Genomic DNA, 16,545 nt, shown 5'->3' with positions numbered 1-16,545 from the left:
TATAAATCAGTGACTGAAGTGAAAAATTTTGGCCTAAATAATTGTAATAGAAATTTAAGTTTTTACAGAACTAGAATTATGATATATTAGTCTCATAAATATTCTTTGAATAATTTTCTGACAGTTCACATGGCTATAGAGATCTTAGGATAGGAGAGTACCTGCTAAGATAAGTGTTCCATCAATATTGCCTGGTAAAATTATTTCCACAGTGGAAATATCAATATTTTATTCTACCTTATCTATCAAAGAGCCATCCACTTTGACACCCACAGATGACTTCAAATTTAGACATGCTAGATAGTGACACTGACCCCAGTGTATGCTGCATGTAAGTAGGTCTCACCTTGCATAGGCAGCCTAAAGAGCTACTTTAGGTTTTATAGGTTATACTTGTCATTAGTTATCCTAAATGATTGTTCTTTTTGTTGTTATTTGTAGATCATTAGATACTCTCTAATTGCTGTGCAGACTGTCCTACCCTTGTTTCATAAATCAGCTTCTCAAAGGTTGCTAACCTCTTTGGTTATTCTTTTCCATGCTCCCAACACCGATAGCACATTTCTAGCAATGAGACACTGAGCTGTGCACATCCCCCCAGTGCAGAAGCACGTCAAGTCTCAGTTCTGTAACTCTGCTTAGACTAGCTCAAACCAGCCTGTACATATTTGGCTAAGTTTCTAAGGCTTCATGTTAACTTTAGTGGCATTTCTTTGTTAGAGTATATATGACAACTTTTTATCACTGCATTATATTCGTTTCCACACATCAGACAATACTGCATTTTCAGAGGAAACCCGCTGAGTGTGTTGTCAATTGGAGCACTGAAGACAGCAAATGAGGACGAAAGAGGCATGCCTCTGCAAGTATTTAGTAGAGACATGGCTATAGTCCCCCTCTCTGACTGTCAGCAAGACAAAGAACTGTTTCTTGTCAGCAGCTGGCCCTTTTTGCAATAAATGTGTTCAGTTTTCACTTCTGCTCATCTCTCCAAAATGATCAATATGCTGTACTGAGAGGGACTGTCTCCCAGGCAGCAGTAAGTGTAACAGGGAAAAGTATATGGAAAAAAAAAACGAGGAGAGGGAAGACCACAGGGTAGATAGAGCATTTGGCAGCTTAAATCCTGCCTGTATTAAAGCAGGAAAGATACAAGATCATTGGTGGTAGTGGGAAGGCGGGAACGGGGCATACATAATCAGAATTCTTGAAAGGGATACAATAGGACAAGGCAGAAAAGATGGGCAGAGTTTACAGCATGGTTAGGAAAAAGAAAATGAAAAGAACAGTAGCGTGATATAGGTAGCTGTAAAAACAGAGGAACATCTGACTAGTGAGCAAGTGAGAGGCAGGAACAGTGCCGTCAGTCTGCTTGGAGCAGCGCAGAGGACCCTGCAGCAAGAGGAGATGCAGGCAATAACACACAATTCCAGGTATGGCCTCAGAGATAGTTGTAGCTGGAGACAAACACAGCACTCAAAGAGGGATGTAAATTTGGGAGGGAGCTGCCATGATGGAGAACAGAGGGATATAAGGAGTCCTTGAAGTCACACTCAGCCACTGGAAGCTGTGTCATCTTTATATTCTAACTACCTTCATATGCATCCTCAGTCATGTAAGGATACTCTGGCTCTGCTCTAGGAAAGTGTCTAAAAGGTTGTTTAGCTCAGGACAGAAACACTCAGTATTTGCAAGGTCTATACTGAGTTAGCTGCCATCTGCACACCCATTCCTTTGATGAACTGGATACCTAAATCATAGAACTGGATTGATAAACTTTTTGGTTTAGAAGCAGTTTGAGTTGAGCTGTGATTCATTTATTTCTCATAAAAGCCAATTACATTCTGGTAATTGACCCAGTCCTTTCCAATGAATGTGAACTAATTCACACTGGAAATCAGTTACTTAACTTCCCAAAGGTACTTTTACTTGGTAGGAAAATGAAAATGAAAAGATTTGTGAGGGTGCTCAAAGGACAATGCTGTAATTGACATTTGTGAAAAGTGTAGGTTTCTCCACTTCTTACTTCTCCACCTGAGAACTTGGAGAATATAATGAGTGCAAGTATTTCATTCCTTTTGCTTTGAATTATGTAGCAAATAATTTGTTTTGAGCTTTCTATATTATGGAAATCCTGTGGAACCGTGGAAGTGCAGGGGAGGAGATTAAGAAATGCAAATTTCTGCTTCAGCTGTCAACTCTGTTGTTTTGAGCATGGCCTTAGCTGAATTAACAGTGATCACAGATCATCCAAATCCTGAACAACTTTTGATTGCAAGCAGTTCCAGAGGGCTTGGAGGTGGCGATGCTGGTCTCCATATTCACTGACCATCTATTCTCCTGCCACTATCATCTTGATGGATTTGGAATCCATCCTCCAGCATGAAGTCATAACGGAGGATATCTTGAAAGGTGGCTGTACAGGGACTTGGACCACAGCGTCCTCTCCGGTGGGGTACAGCCCTCTTACCGCCATAAGAAAAAGCTTTCCCTCACTTCCTCCCCTCTGCTGATCTATGAACTCACACTGAGCTCATGTCAGAGGATCTGTTGTGGCACTTTGATGGAGTGATAGAGGAGCATGCTACAAGAAAGACAGATGCCAGCCTCCTCATTCTTCCAGCGCAGAGGAAATTTTAATGCACCGCACATTCCCGTGTTGGCTCAGCTGGCATTCCTTGCTTGGCAATGATGGGATCTGGACCGTGGGAAAACCCACTTGCAACGAACACAACTAAGCTCCACAGTGAATGAAAAAAAACATAAATTTTTGAAAGAGTAAATGTAGCTGATGAAAGACTCCGTGAGTGTGAAGACACACCTGCTTTCCCCTGGACATAGTGCTGTTCAGTCAGCCTCACTGAGTCCTGTCGAGAAGGCCTACGTGTAACCTAGGCATGTCCTCTGAAACTGCAAGTTTGTAGGTTTTTAATTTGGTTTAGATTCCTGTGTTTCTCCTGCTAGTCGTGCGCAGATTCTGTAACAAACAAGAAAGCATCCAGGTTGATTACTTAAAGCCAAGGTCTTCCCATCTCAACAGATACGGTTCCACAAACAGCTTGACAAACTACTGCAAAAAAGAAATATTGTACTTGAGGGAAATAGCTTATGTTCAGCTTAGTGTAAACCTGTTTCAAAGGTTAAAATGTTCACTGTTCCATGTCATTTTTTAGTTGAAGTATTTTGAGAGGGGAGAAGAAATATTTCATTTACTTCAGTTTTAGTTCAGGAAAACATCCAACTAAACTTCAAAATGAAAATTTAGAGTCAGACTGAGAAAAAATAACAGGCGTTTTTTTTTTAGTTAGTGGGAGTTCAGTTCAGCACATCTTTTTTCCTCTGCAGCATGTCACATTTCTCTCCTCTTTGACTGAATAGCTGAATTTCAGCTAATTTCTCATGGTATTACCTCACAATTTTTCTATTTGGATCTTCTTTTATCTTCTCACATTTTGGATATCTTTAGTTCCCTCTATATTATTCCTCTGCTCTCAGAGGTATTTGCAGTTTCTGTCCATTTGTTTCCAGTGAATTTCATTAAGGTTTTTATTTGTTCTATTCCCTAAATCACTAAGGCTAACTCACCATATTCTCAACGCATGTCTCCCCCTGCATTACATTCCTTCCTGTCAAGTCCCTTTGTGCAAAGATTTTTTAGTTATATGTCAGTGATCTTACAGAGAGTGGATATGAATTAATTTTCAGACATTATTTAAATGACAACAAACCCAAACAGTTTTCATAGGCCCTTTCAGCTTCGTTACCCATTTTCTTAAATGAAAAATAAAAGAATCAAAGTTGCCTGGAGACATTACTTCCTTTTAAGTCTTCCTGCTTCCACTAATGATTCATTCCTATGCTTATTCTTTTGCCAGTCACCAGAGACCTTGAAAGTGAAGACTATGGTGTGGCTTTATTTTATCTTGGTTTTATTTTGAATCAAACCAATGTTCTTTCTCTCAGTGTTTGCATGTTGGCTTGCCTGAATCCATGATACGATCTGTACTGACTGCGCCCATAGGGCTGGCTGCCCTGGTGGTGCTGCAGCTGGTAACGGCCCATAGCAGATGCCTTGGCTAGAGCAGAAGTGCAAGGCCAACATGTAACATTGCTTCCCCATCACACCCTCTCACACTCCAGCAAGAAACTCACTAGGGACTTTCTGGGACAGAGCTTTCTTTCGATTGAAAAGTCTCTGTAGGATTCTGCTTTCACAGTGTTGTCTGGTTGTTTTTTCAACACATGCATTCACAAACTCCCGTATCAAGGTGTATCAAAACATTAGATATGTATTACATGAGTGATACTTCAGGTCAATTATCTTGCGTATTATGCCTAGATATTCACTTAAAGTAAACTAACAAGTCTTTTCCTTTAATTTCTTAGTTGTTTTCTCTGTTTCTTGGCCTTTCCCCCTTTAAAGTAGCTGTTTTATAACTACTCCAAGGAGGTAAAAGCCCTGAGGAGAATCAAGCTGAGGAAAGCAATTCAGTCAGTTTATGAGGTTGGAAACGCCCAGAATTGAATAGGACTTAAAAAAAAAACAAAAACAAAAAAACCCCAACCCAATTACCCCAAGAGACTACACTCTTGCTCAGTAATGTAGTCATACAAATATACAAAGGAAGAGTAGATTAAGGTATGAAATATGATTAAACTGCCACAAAATATTTACATTAGTTTTTGGTAGAATATGTTTGATTTGGTTCTCTTAAATGGACACCTAATGGCCACAGCACTGAGCCAATGACTCATCCCAGTAGGGATGTTCAGAGACAGCCTGCCATCCACAGGACTACCTCCGGTCTCTCTCTGAGTTTGGTGGAAGGAGCAGCTAGTTATAAAGTTAAAATCAAAATAATTCAGAGAGACCAGCTGTTGCTTCCTGACTTCCCACCTACTCTGGTACACATGCATGTCCTAATCAAACTTCCAGTCTGGCCAACTCACAAAGGAGTTCTTTTTTTCTGCCTAACCCTTGTGTGCTTGAACTGCTACTATGTTCACCAGGGTCTGACACCACAGTCAACACTCATGTTAAAGTTTAAACCTCAGAGCACTGAGTAGTCTTCCCTGATGTAACATTAGCTAGGACTTGTTCATTTATATTGGGGTTTTATTTTGTCTGCAAAGAATGATTAATCAGTTCAAAGAAAAATATACCTGCTTGAAGAGGGAAATTCATGCAAATTATGAAATAATTTTCCATTGCCAATCCTGATGTATTTGTGGGTGAGTGAAAGAAAGAGGGAAGAAAAAATATTAAAAGTATAAAAAATGTTTTAATAGTCTAGGAAATAAAAACATTAACTTTGTCTATACTGTTGGAGTTTCTTCTAAAAATATTATGCCTTGATGTAATTTCTAGTTTCACTGATTACAGGGACTTCGATCTACTCCAGTTACTGTTTTTTAGAAGAGGATAACAGCAGCCTTGGGGTAGTTTGAAGGTGATGAAAGACACACTGCAGAATTTTCCATTCAAACATTAAGTATACATGGTCCTATCAGATTAGCTATAAAACAAATGTCCAATGTTGGACTTTCCCAGCTATAATTATCCACCTGAGCATGCAAATTTTCAGAATGAGAGAATCTATTTCCTTTTCAGTGACTACAAAACCTTTTCCGCTAATGAACGATGCCATGTAGTTAGTATCATAAGTCCTTTTTATGCTGTTTTAATTTATTAAACAGCACAAAATTCAACTCCTGCATCAGGTTCTTTTGCTTGCATAACAAACCCAAATTTTTGATAGATACATGTATTCATTATGTTATCCAGACATATAGCTCTGTAAGAGTAGTAGACTGACTAGAGGATAGAACTGAACCTGCATAATGAAAGCCAATGATATTATCCCAAAACCAAAATTGCTATGGTACCAAGGAAAACACCCATTATTTTGGTGGTGTGTGTATGGGAGACAAAGGCTGGTAAACCCACTGTCTTTATCACTGTTATGATGTTGCCAAGGATTTAGATATAATAAACATGCATTTTATATTTTTCCCAGCAAGAGATAGACGCTAAAGTTTCATAAATCAGTGACTAGACTTCCAAGGACAGTATATGAAGAATACGATTGTAAGTTAACTGTAAAGCGAGTGAATGATAAAGATTAGAAGCCATTTAAATTGATGGGCCATTTTATCCAGAAAGTATACAGAGCAGCCAGAAGTACTCAGAAACGCATGGGAAAAATAAGCAAATTTATTGCTTATGCAAACATTTATTCAGTTCATGGGAAACCATCAAGGATAAGAAGATGGCTGAAGAATAACATACTAGCATTATTTCAGAAAGCCTTGGGATATACCATAAAACTGCAAACAAGATATATGAGAAGCTACACTTATTTTTGGAAAGGCCTGCCCTTGAAGTAGCTGAACTATGGGTGGTGAACTGCAGCAATATATTAACATTCACTTGGTGTTCAGTCTGTAAATTAAGTGGAAAACAAAGTATCTTCTCCTTGATACAGTAGTTACAATAATGAAAAGGAATCTACTAAACAGATTTGTTCATTCAACAAGACACTAAGACCAAGAATTAGTTATATTACAACCTCAGTCTCAGTCAGTTCAAGGGGCTGCAGTGTTCAGTTGTGTCCTGCTGATTCTTTCTGATGTGAATATTACCTCTTTTCACTCCTGCTGCATACATGTAGAAGGATATCAGCTCAGCAAAGGCTTGCAGGAACGAGTAAGGGGTGGGGGAGTAGGAAATGCAATTTTGCATTGAACCATGAGGAAGAGGGAATAAGATAAGGGGAGGCACAGTCAAATAATTTTATTTTTTAATATTCAGTTTCTATCTCCAACATGTCCATCAGTGTCACACTGTTTATAATCCACATTTGCTAATTGCTTAAGAACACAACTCTCCCACTTCAATTACTTATACCAAGATATAAATACCACTTTAAGAAGCTCTAAGCAGTGGGAACAGAGAGCATGATAAATAAAGTTTTTCTAGGAGCACCGGACAGCTCTGAAGTTACCTTCCAATTCAGTTGTTCATACATTTGGTTATAGATAAGCTGAAATGTCCATCCAGGAGCTGCTTCAGACAAAACAACCTTGGGACATTTGGATCTGAGGCCAGATAAAAATTCTTTGGGGTTTTTTGTTTTTGTTTTTTTTTTCCCCCTTCCCCTTATGAGTAATCAATATGATGGTTTTACTTGTAATATTCCATTAAGTTCATGTTTTGGAATAAGGGCTTGAAATATTGTTTGTGAAGAGCAACAGCTTTTTCATGAGAGGGGTACTGTTTACTTGCCCAAAAAAATCTGGCAACATCCAGCCTAGGCTGGGGGGAGCTGTGAGCACTCAAGCAAGGACGAAATACTGGGCCAGTATTGCGGAAAAGGCAGTGGTTGATCAAAGTCTCTGCTGCTGGAAACGTGGGGCAAGCCTGTGATGGGGACACTGGATACAGGTGAAGTGGGAATGGTTAGGCCATCAGACCGGAGTCAGGATGAGAAGTCTGAGGACTGCAGGCTGGCACTGAGCTGCGATGAGGTACGAAGGACTTGGGGATGGAACATTCCTCATTTTGTATTTTTATAGCTGACCAATCCTACTTCAGTTGGCACTTATCTGCACCGAACTGCACCTTTGTTTAAACCTCAGATGATGGACTCAGTTTTCTAGTAAGTTTTCCACTTGCTTTTCAGTAGTTTTATCTAAATGATGTTTCCTTGGCTTGTTGAGAATATCATTCCTGTACATGAGCAACATGAAAAGAATTTGAAATGTGTGATTACATTTTCTCTTTTTTTGTCAATTCCAGTCTCTCTTTGCACACCAAATTCTACTTTTGGAATTTATTAGGGGTGTGCGATGAAATAGGCTTATTTTTCGAATGATCTCTGTTTTGTCTGTAGTGAAAGCTGAAAGGTGTGTAGAGAATGGAAAAGGAATTGGAGGAAAAGAATGAATAATGGTCTTTCAGCTGAGGATGTTGAAATACACCCCAAAGACTGGATTCTAAATGAACATCTGCCAAAAGGTTCTTATTGTTATCCTGGGCAGGTCATTCACCCAAACTTCTCACAGGCGTTCTCTGGTTGTGTTTATTACCTATGATAGGCATCAGTACAGCTGGACTCATTCTCTTTGATTTGCAGAAGTGCCAAGTATTCACGACTTGGATTGCAAGAAGTTCTCAAAATTTTCAAATCCTTTAAATGATAGATGTGTTCAAAATCTATGTATATTCCTCAGATTAGACAATATCTGGTGAGTCAATTTTTATTAAACAAGCAATTTTGGATTATTTAAATAGAGTAGTTTGTTTTCAGATTGTTTTATCATACAAGTCTATCATGTTTTTAAATGCTTGAAGCACCTTAAAAATCAAATCTCAAATTAGGTATTTGATATTCTCAAAATCCAATCCTCCTCTCAAGAAGAAATTTCAGTGAGTACTGAAACAGAATCATGTATGCAAAAAGGTGTGATTTCAAGAGAAGAATCTGTTCTAGGAGACAGAATTTCATTTATTCTTCCATCACCAGTACTATTCACAGTGACAAATCAGTGGAGTGAGGTCTTGAACACACATTGCTTTATAGTGTTGATGTTCTGAAAAGTGAGGCTTCTGGAGTTTAAAACTAGCCATTTTAAATTAATGGTTATTTTTCACTTTAATGCACCCATGCCTTGGTTCTCGGGCTGAAAAGTGAGGATAATAAACTCTGAGTTTTGTGGGAATATTCAGAGATAAGAGTAAAAACTGTAATGGAAAAGCCTATGAACAAGTTAATATTTCTATCTTTTAGCAGGATTTGGGTGTTGTGCATTAAACAAGACCTGGGGCCATACTCTGCAAGATGAAAAAAGCCAAGTTGCTCAACAGTAATAAAGTATCACCGATTCTGTGCTCTGATGCAGCTGAAATGGAATGGACAAAGCAGTATATGATCATGGGTATCATAAACATTAACGCCAAGGAACTGATTTGAGTTTTTACAAAGAACCAAGTTCTGGTCCCTCTGCTCTGTGAGAGTTTGCAGATTAGGAAGGATTGGAAATTATAAATCTTAATATTGCTGCCAGAAGATTAATTAGAAAAATTATTTCAATTAAGTTCAGGTTGCTACACACTCTCCTATGGTTTTAGTAAATTTGAAGGAATAGATATGTATAAATGATATTGGGAGAAAGTAGTCTATATTTATATATATTCTTCTTGATTTTCAAAGCAAATTGCTCAAGATAATTAATGAAACCTGTACAAAATATATGCTCTCCTAATGTTTCCAGTGCCAGTAGATTTCAGGAGAAGTTATTCCTGTCTGCAGATCCTTATTTATTAATTCTAGGTCCAGCTGTAGGCTCTGGAAAGCAGTTACAGAATTTCTGATATGCTACAATAGTCCAAATATTTTTATATCACATTGGAAAGAAAGCACTGAATGCTAGCTATTACAAATCCCCACAAAGAATGCTTCACCAGGCTTTTAAGTTGTAAACTGTGAGTGTAGCTACTAAGAACTGCTGAGAACATGCAAGAACTGTTAAATGAAAAGAAAGATACTGTTGCAAAAAAGCCTCTCTTCTTAATGAACACAAAGAAATGATTTTCAGGGAATCTCAAAGGGGCCAGCACTCAGTTTCAATGCCATCCAAACCTAAGAGAGAGAGAGAGAAAGATGTCTTTCTTTTCTGCTTTCCCATCCCTCTTTCCATAACAACAACAATAAAAAAATCAGTTTGAGCCTTCCTGGGTATTTAAGAATACTCTCACAGGAATATGATTGTTTTTACAAAACCAATGAAGAAGTTAGGAAACTTTTAGGGAAAGATAGACATATCTTTCAAAAATATTTTTTTTAGAATTATAAAACCTTTATTATTTTGTCATTGTTACTATTATTATTAAAACAGTGTTGACTTTCTCAATATTTATTAAATAAAAACGTGCTTGAATACAGAATATTTATATTCACTTGAGGATTAGCTGACTATAAGGCATTATTTATGCAACAGACCTTCAAAAATAAAACAGACAATGCTCTCTTCTGAATTTTTAAGCACTGTTTGTATGTCTGTGGGGGCCGTTTATGCTAAAGAATTGCTTTAAGAATTGTGAAAATTCAAACACTGCATTTGGAATTATTTATAAAAACAGGCATGTTTGGACTGGCTTGAAACAGGATCTGAACTTCTGTTAAAAGCTAATTCAGCTAAATATATTTCTAAGAAAAAGTAGTGAATTCAAGAAAGACCTTAAACTGGAAGGATCTTTCCAGCATTCCTGCCACAGGGCGCGTGTATCCCCCTGCATGCACATGAACAGAAGAAAGTGCTGGTGCTGCTAGTGTAGCTGATCCACCAGCAAAGGATGACAGCAGCTAACACACAGACTGGGGGGATTCCTGGAGAGATGTTCTCTCTCTTGTGAAAACTATGGAAGGAGGAAAGTAAATTATCTTTGGATGAAGCAAGCAAAGCAAAGCACTCTTCTTATATTTCACCTTTGGTTCTTCTGCTATCTCAGCACACTCCCCTGCCTTTTTCAAATAAACAAATAAGACTACAAAGAAGGAAGCTGCCTGCTAGCTTCATGAAATATTACCTGATGTTTCACTGTTACTTCTGCAGGATAAGGGCATCACCTTAATACCATCACCAAAGTATATAAAGACAGAGAAAAATTATATAAACCCACTGATTACATGTATCTGTTTCTTCTAATGATCTAAAGAAATACTAAATAAAATGACATTTTTAAATAGCAGCAGACTTCCTTGCTGAACAGCAAAATAACCCAGACTGTCACCTTTGGTGGAGGGTTACAGTAGATGTAGTTTGCTGGCTCAAGGCAGTTCCTCAGACAACAGATTAACTAAATTTAAATACTTTATCTGTCTTATTTATGATCCTTACATTTGAGTTTTATATATAAAGGCTGAAACCGACCGACACTAAATGGACTTCTCTTCTTCTCTTGCCTGACTACAAGCCATGCTGTTAGACCACAAAACAGAAGCCGGTTTTAATGTGAATAAAATGTACTTCAACATTGACTCAGATGAAGAAGACTGCCCCCTCTCACAGGTCACATCACTCTCCAAAACTGTCACTTTTAGTGTATTGGTGAAGTCAGCAGTAGATATTTTGCCTCTTTTCTAATGATAAAAGGACCATAGTTGGTAAATTTGATTGTTTTGCTTCTTTTTCACCCGGTGGCCCTCCAAAGATGGTAATATAAAGAAGTAATATAACTAAAATAGTGAGTCACACTTCTGACTGGGTTTTCAGTAAAATAGCACTAAAGATCCTTCCTGATACTTCATGTTTCTCTAAACAGTACAGTGAGGTAATTTCTTGGTATCACACTAGGTTAAAACTACATTTTCTGCTCTTCCAGGCTCTTTTAATGTGATGCCCATATGGAACATACACTGGGGCTAACATAAGGACTCAGAGTAGGCCAGCTTACTTTTTGCTTTATATGATTAATATTACAGGAGATTTAGCACTGCTGAGTTCTGTGCTAAAAATCCCATTGTGTTCTGACAAGTGTTTAACAGTTGTTGGTACTGACATCCAGCATTAGCTGGTGATACAGTTTGGGTTACAGCAGTCAGAATATAACACAACACAAATAAAATAGCAAGCTGCAAAAAGGCTTTACTGTTGGTTAAACTCTACTATTCATGCTGTTTCTCCATTCTCCAGCAGCCAGACCACACTGCTGCCTTGTCTCTGCTTCATCCAAGCTTCCTCCTTCTCCAGGCCTCCTCTCACACGCCTCAGAGCTATTTAACCACTTTGTGGGGACAAGCTACAGCTGCACATCATCCATGTCAATCAACTCACTGCCTTCAAAGCAAGGCCACAGCTGCATATAATCAATGTTAATGAACCCACTGCCTTTGTTCCCCTACAAGTTGGCTTTTGGCACTTTGGAGGGCATTTGAATTCAACCATCCACCCTGTAGATTTATTTGCCTGGGGGAGTACTCCAGAGTGCCACATAGTCTAGGAACACATAGCCCCCTGATTAGCACCTCCAAAGGTACTTTCCCAGGTGTACCAGCTGGGCATGATGTCTGTGCAAGCAGGAAGCACCAGGATGATTTAAAGTGTTTTTTCTCAATAGAGACAGTACCTCAGAACTTAGTTCTGCTGCACAGCTGGACTTATGCTGGGGGGGGGGGGGGGGGGGGAAGGAAGGGCAGAAGGAAGTCCAGATTATTGTTTAAGCTAAAACCTTCTGATGCTTCCAAGGCAAGACTTTCCAAGTTGAGCTCAGGTTATCTAAACCTTCCAGGTGAGTAATGCCCTACACCTTTACTCAATGCCACAGAAAGAGACTGACAGTGCCAGTTAAAGAACAAGATGGTGGCATGTCAATGCATGTGTGAGAGACATTACTCGTAGGGACCATGAGAGGCATTTACCACTTAAAGAGTCTGTGTAAGGGTACTAATTTGTAAACTCATCTGCCTGGGCCTAGAGCCTATGAAGAGCTGATAGGTACCACAGCAGGCCATGCAGGACACTGATAATAGGTTCCTCTACTTGTTTGCCTTTTGGCCTGTCATATTACATGCTATATGCAGATGTCCTACCAAGACTAACGTCCAAAGTTATTATATGAGCCAGTGTAAAGACCAGTTTCCCTTCCCACCCTGTGTCAACGCCAACACAAAGAGGCTGCTAATTCATGCTGATGAACAGTCAAACAGATGACTTTGAAACACCTGGAGATGAGAGATTATACAGAGAACAGGAAGATGATGAGAGCTCTGGGATTAAATCTGTGTCTTCTGGCAGGTGTGCAATATCAAGGGAGACAGAAGCTGGAAACAAAGCTAAGAGTAGATGGGGGGCTCATGTTCTCATGCCATCAGACCACCTACTGAAAAATAAAATTGAGCCTTTCTATAGTAAAGGCAAACAGCTGGCGGTTGCTCAAGGTAGTGTAGGTCAGCTGTGCACCACTGCTGCTACTCTTACTTGGCTTGAGGTAAAATTGGGGCACAGATGGAAGGAAAATCTTTGCCTGGAAAATGTTCCACTTGTAACTAAGCCAAGCTGGACTACTTTGTACTGGAGAAGAGACATAGTTACATGGGTGCCAAGAATGGAGGTCAGAAACTTCAGTGTTGTCCGGCTGACTGTTCAGCCTTTCAGTGACGTAATGGCACACAGCTTCTCTTAGGAATTAGCTCTTTTGCTGCCAGATCTCCTAGTTCCATCCTATGTACAGGATGATGCATATGCTGTGGGAATAGAAAGAAGAAACATGTCTGTTTTCTTAATTTTAGATGCTATTCCAATTTTCAGGGGAATGCAGCTGCAGATGTAGGTATACTCGGTAAAAGAGCTGAAGAAATGGAGGTTCCCCATGGCAATGGAAAGCTCTTGTTTCCCCTGATCTCTGTAGATAATGAAGCAATAACAGCACGAGGAACCCAGTCTCTGCTTTGTTCTATTTAGCTAGAAGATTGTGGAAGCAAAATCAGACCACTTCCACTTTGCAGAAGAATTCACAAAGGAAACAAAAGAATGAAATAAGTGACAAAGAAATGCTTTAAATTAGATGATGATTATCCAAGTTGTTTTAGAAAAAAAAGTTGGGAAATAATGTCCTTTCTTAGTATTTGTTTTCCTCCTTTTAACTTCAGCAAGACTGCTGGAGATCCTTCAGCAGACTAGCTAAACATGTTAGGCAAACCAATTGAACAGTTTATTTTCATTTCTTATGTGTGCATCTACTTAAAACAAATCCAGCAAAGCAAACATAAGTCCTAATGGAAACAAAGCACAAGTACAGAAAATTCTAGTTCAGACTTTGTGTTGCATCTACAACAGCTGTAGTGTGGCTACCACAGAAGCTAATTTACGTCAGTTCTCTCACCTGAGTATCTTTTTCACTTTTAGTTTTACATTACAGAATATGGCTGTGATTTGCTCATTCTGAATGTAGATATTGTCACTGAAGTACGTCCAAATTCATTGAATTCACCAGGCACTGAAACAGCTGTTTACAGAGCAGTCTGTTGTCATTACCCAAAGATCTCAAGAGAAAAGCAGGAAAATTTGGCTTATTTTCACAGTGGGAAAAAAAGGCGTGGCTGTGAAACATGGAAGGAAATACTCTTTAATCTAGGCAGTTGCTTCTCAGAACACTATGACTTTGTTCATTTACGTGTTTCAAAGGAGAACTAAGGAATATGATGTATTTACTTGTGGATAGTACATTTTGCCCTTATTTCCTTCTCAAGGTTTGTAGAGGAAAAACTGTCCTCTTTCCAAATTGGAAGGGTGTCTCAGAGGAAAGGGTGTTCACTTAGGATCTGACACATCTGGGACATGTTCCCTACTCCGTTGCAGATTTATTGCATGTGTTTACATAAGGCATCCAGAATGGACTTGAAAAGAAACCAATGTCAAAATGTAGCACTTAGGCATCACTAACATTCATGAAGTCCTTGCACAGAGAGCACAGACAGACATGGCACTGTTAACTTTTCCCTGTGTATTGGTGCTATTTTCAAACCAAGATTGGCCTGTTGAAAGCATACCTAACTTACAGAGATAAGCAGCTGCAGAACAGGACTTTCTGAGATGGCTGTGTGCTTTTTTTAATATAATAACACTATGTTTAGAGTATTGTTCTGGGCTTGGATCACCATTGTGCCTTATTAAAAGTAAAAAAAATTGACCTGTATCTCCCATATACTGAGACAAACATCAGACTGTTGAGTGTGCTGCAGTGTGTTGCTCACAGTCTATTTTTGAAGCTATTCTGTGTGTTGGGGGTTTTTTTGTTTTTGTTTTTGTTTTTGTTTTTCTCTAAGTAATTAAAACTTTAATTATGTCTAAGATTGAAGAAAGAAACCAAAAAGCTGACTCTCTAAGTCAATTGGCAGGCAAGAGAATTAAAATGAACATCTTTCTCCATGTACTTTCCAGCTGGCTGGGTTATACACCTTCACAGAATTACAGGATCGTTGAGGTTGGAAGGGGCCTCTGGAGTAGGACAGAAGTCCTTTGAACATATAGATTTTTCTCCTAGGCTATACCTAAACTGCAGGAAATGGGAACACTTCCCAGCTCCCATACACTCTTGTCCAATCTAGCTGCATTTTGATTTGATGTCAGGGTAAGATTTAGGTATGTACATTTTTCCTTCCTTGCTTCCCCTCCCCTGCTGTCATTTACATGGGAAGAAACTCTCAGTATACAAGCTAACAGCACCCTGGATCCCCATTTGTGGAGTGAGGATAGTACAACATTACCAAACAGTAACACTTAATGAGTTTTCCAAGGATTTAAGCCTCAGGGAGGTCTCAGATGAACAATTACTTTTGCTTAATTCATTTCTTTCACTTAATAGTAAGTAGTAGAGAACAAACATAATTTAATTTTTGAGCGTTCCTCATTTCATAACATAGAGTTTTTTGTAGGTCTGGCTCTTTTGTGATCTGCTTTCCATCTCATTTCCAAACCTCGGTGCCACCGTACATGCATTCACCAGGAAAGGAGGGGAGGGCTGTAAGAGGGGTATCGGTCTGCACCTGCTGTTGAGGAGGGTGTCCCGTGAGTCTGCAAACTGCAGCACAGGTACAGCCCCTCCTGGCATGGCACAGGCTGTGCTGACCCTGCGTCTCCCAGCATCACGGGAACAGAAACAGCACCAAGCTTCCGTCTTCCAAAGATAACGTCCTTTTCTTCCAAGTACAGTCTGCTGATAGTTTCATATACGATACATTGTAAATCTACACATCACCAGCCGGAATGAAGTCCCATAGGGGAATCCATTTGGTGGGAAAAGGCTGAGAGAGCTGTGTTCTTTCTCAAGGGAGAGGAAAACATTTCATGCTGAGCTAAAAGTCTGTATTTGTTATTTTTAGTCAAACTAATAAATCCTTCATGTTGGCAAAGATAAAAGCAAGGACATGAGAAAAGAAATACATGGACAAAACCATTGCATGTTAGAGGGAACAAATAGGCAGTGTCATATCAGAGGCTCTAAGGAAATGAAAATACAAATGCTTTCCTACATGTTATGGGATATATTTTTTCTGTTCTTTTTATTCCAGTACTGAGCAAAACTTGAAATGAGCCAGTATTTGCTTGTGGGAGGGGGACAGCATTTCTCCCTGTTGTGCTAGACAGTGCATTTTCAGTCTGCAGCTACAAGATTCAGATTCATCATTGTTTTCATTTAAACAAAGTGAAGGGAGAATAATGGAAGAAAGAATATGACCGTCACAAATACTTGCTATAGTCCAGTCAAAGGGAGGTTGCCAAAACATTTAGCAAATGGTGGTGTCTAAAGATATCATAAGGAAATGCTGTAGATGAACAGCCCATCTGCTGGGAAGGCCAATGGGAAAACTACCAATGCATAATGTGGATAAAGAAAAAGTGTTTTCTTGCTGAATGAGTACGATGTGGAAAAACACCTGGCAAGAAGGTATCCTAATGAACTATACAATTAGCAAACGGAAAGAAATAGTGCATGTGAATGGCAGAAAGAAATAACTGATGGTTTTGGAACAGGAAAAAAAAATA

At 39.0% G+C, this 16,545-nt stretch overlaps 1 long non-coding RNA gene across 1 annotated transcript in view; it reads right to left on the bottom strand.

Annotated features, from left to right (window-relative positions):
• The window catches only part of LOC308061703, a 46,550-nt gene extending 30,005 nt beyond the window's left edge, over window positions 1–16,545 (bottom strand). Inside the window, exon 1 of the long non-coding RNA XR_013927328.1 lies at window positions 1–16,545. This exon is cut by the window's left edge and continues 17,990 nt beyond it. This is a non-coding gene — a long non-coding RNA (uncharacterized lncRNA).

Source organism: Falco punctatus, assembly GCF_963210335.1.
Source record: "Falco punctatus genome assembly, chromosome: 3".
NCBI lineage: Eukaryota > Metazoa > Chordata > Aves > Falconiformes > Falconidae > Falco > Falco punctatus.
This window is presented reverse-complemented; position numbering and strand designations above follow the sequence as displayed.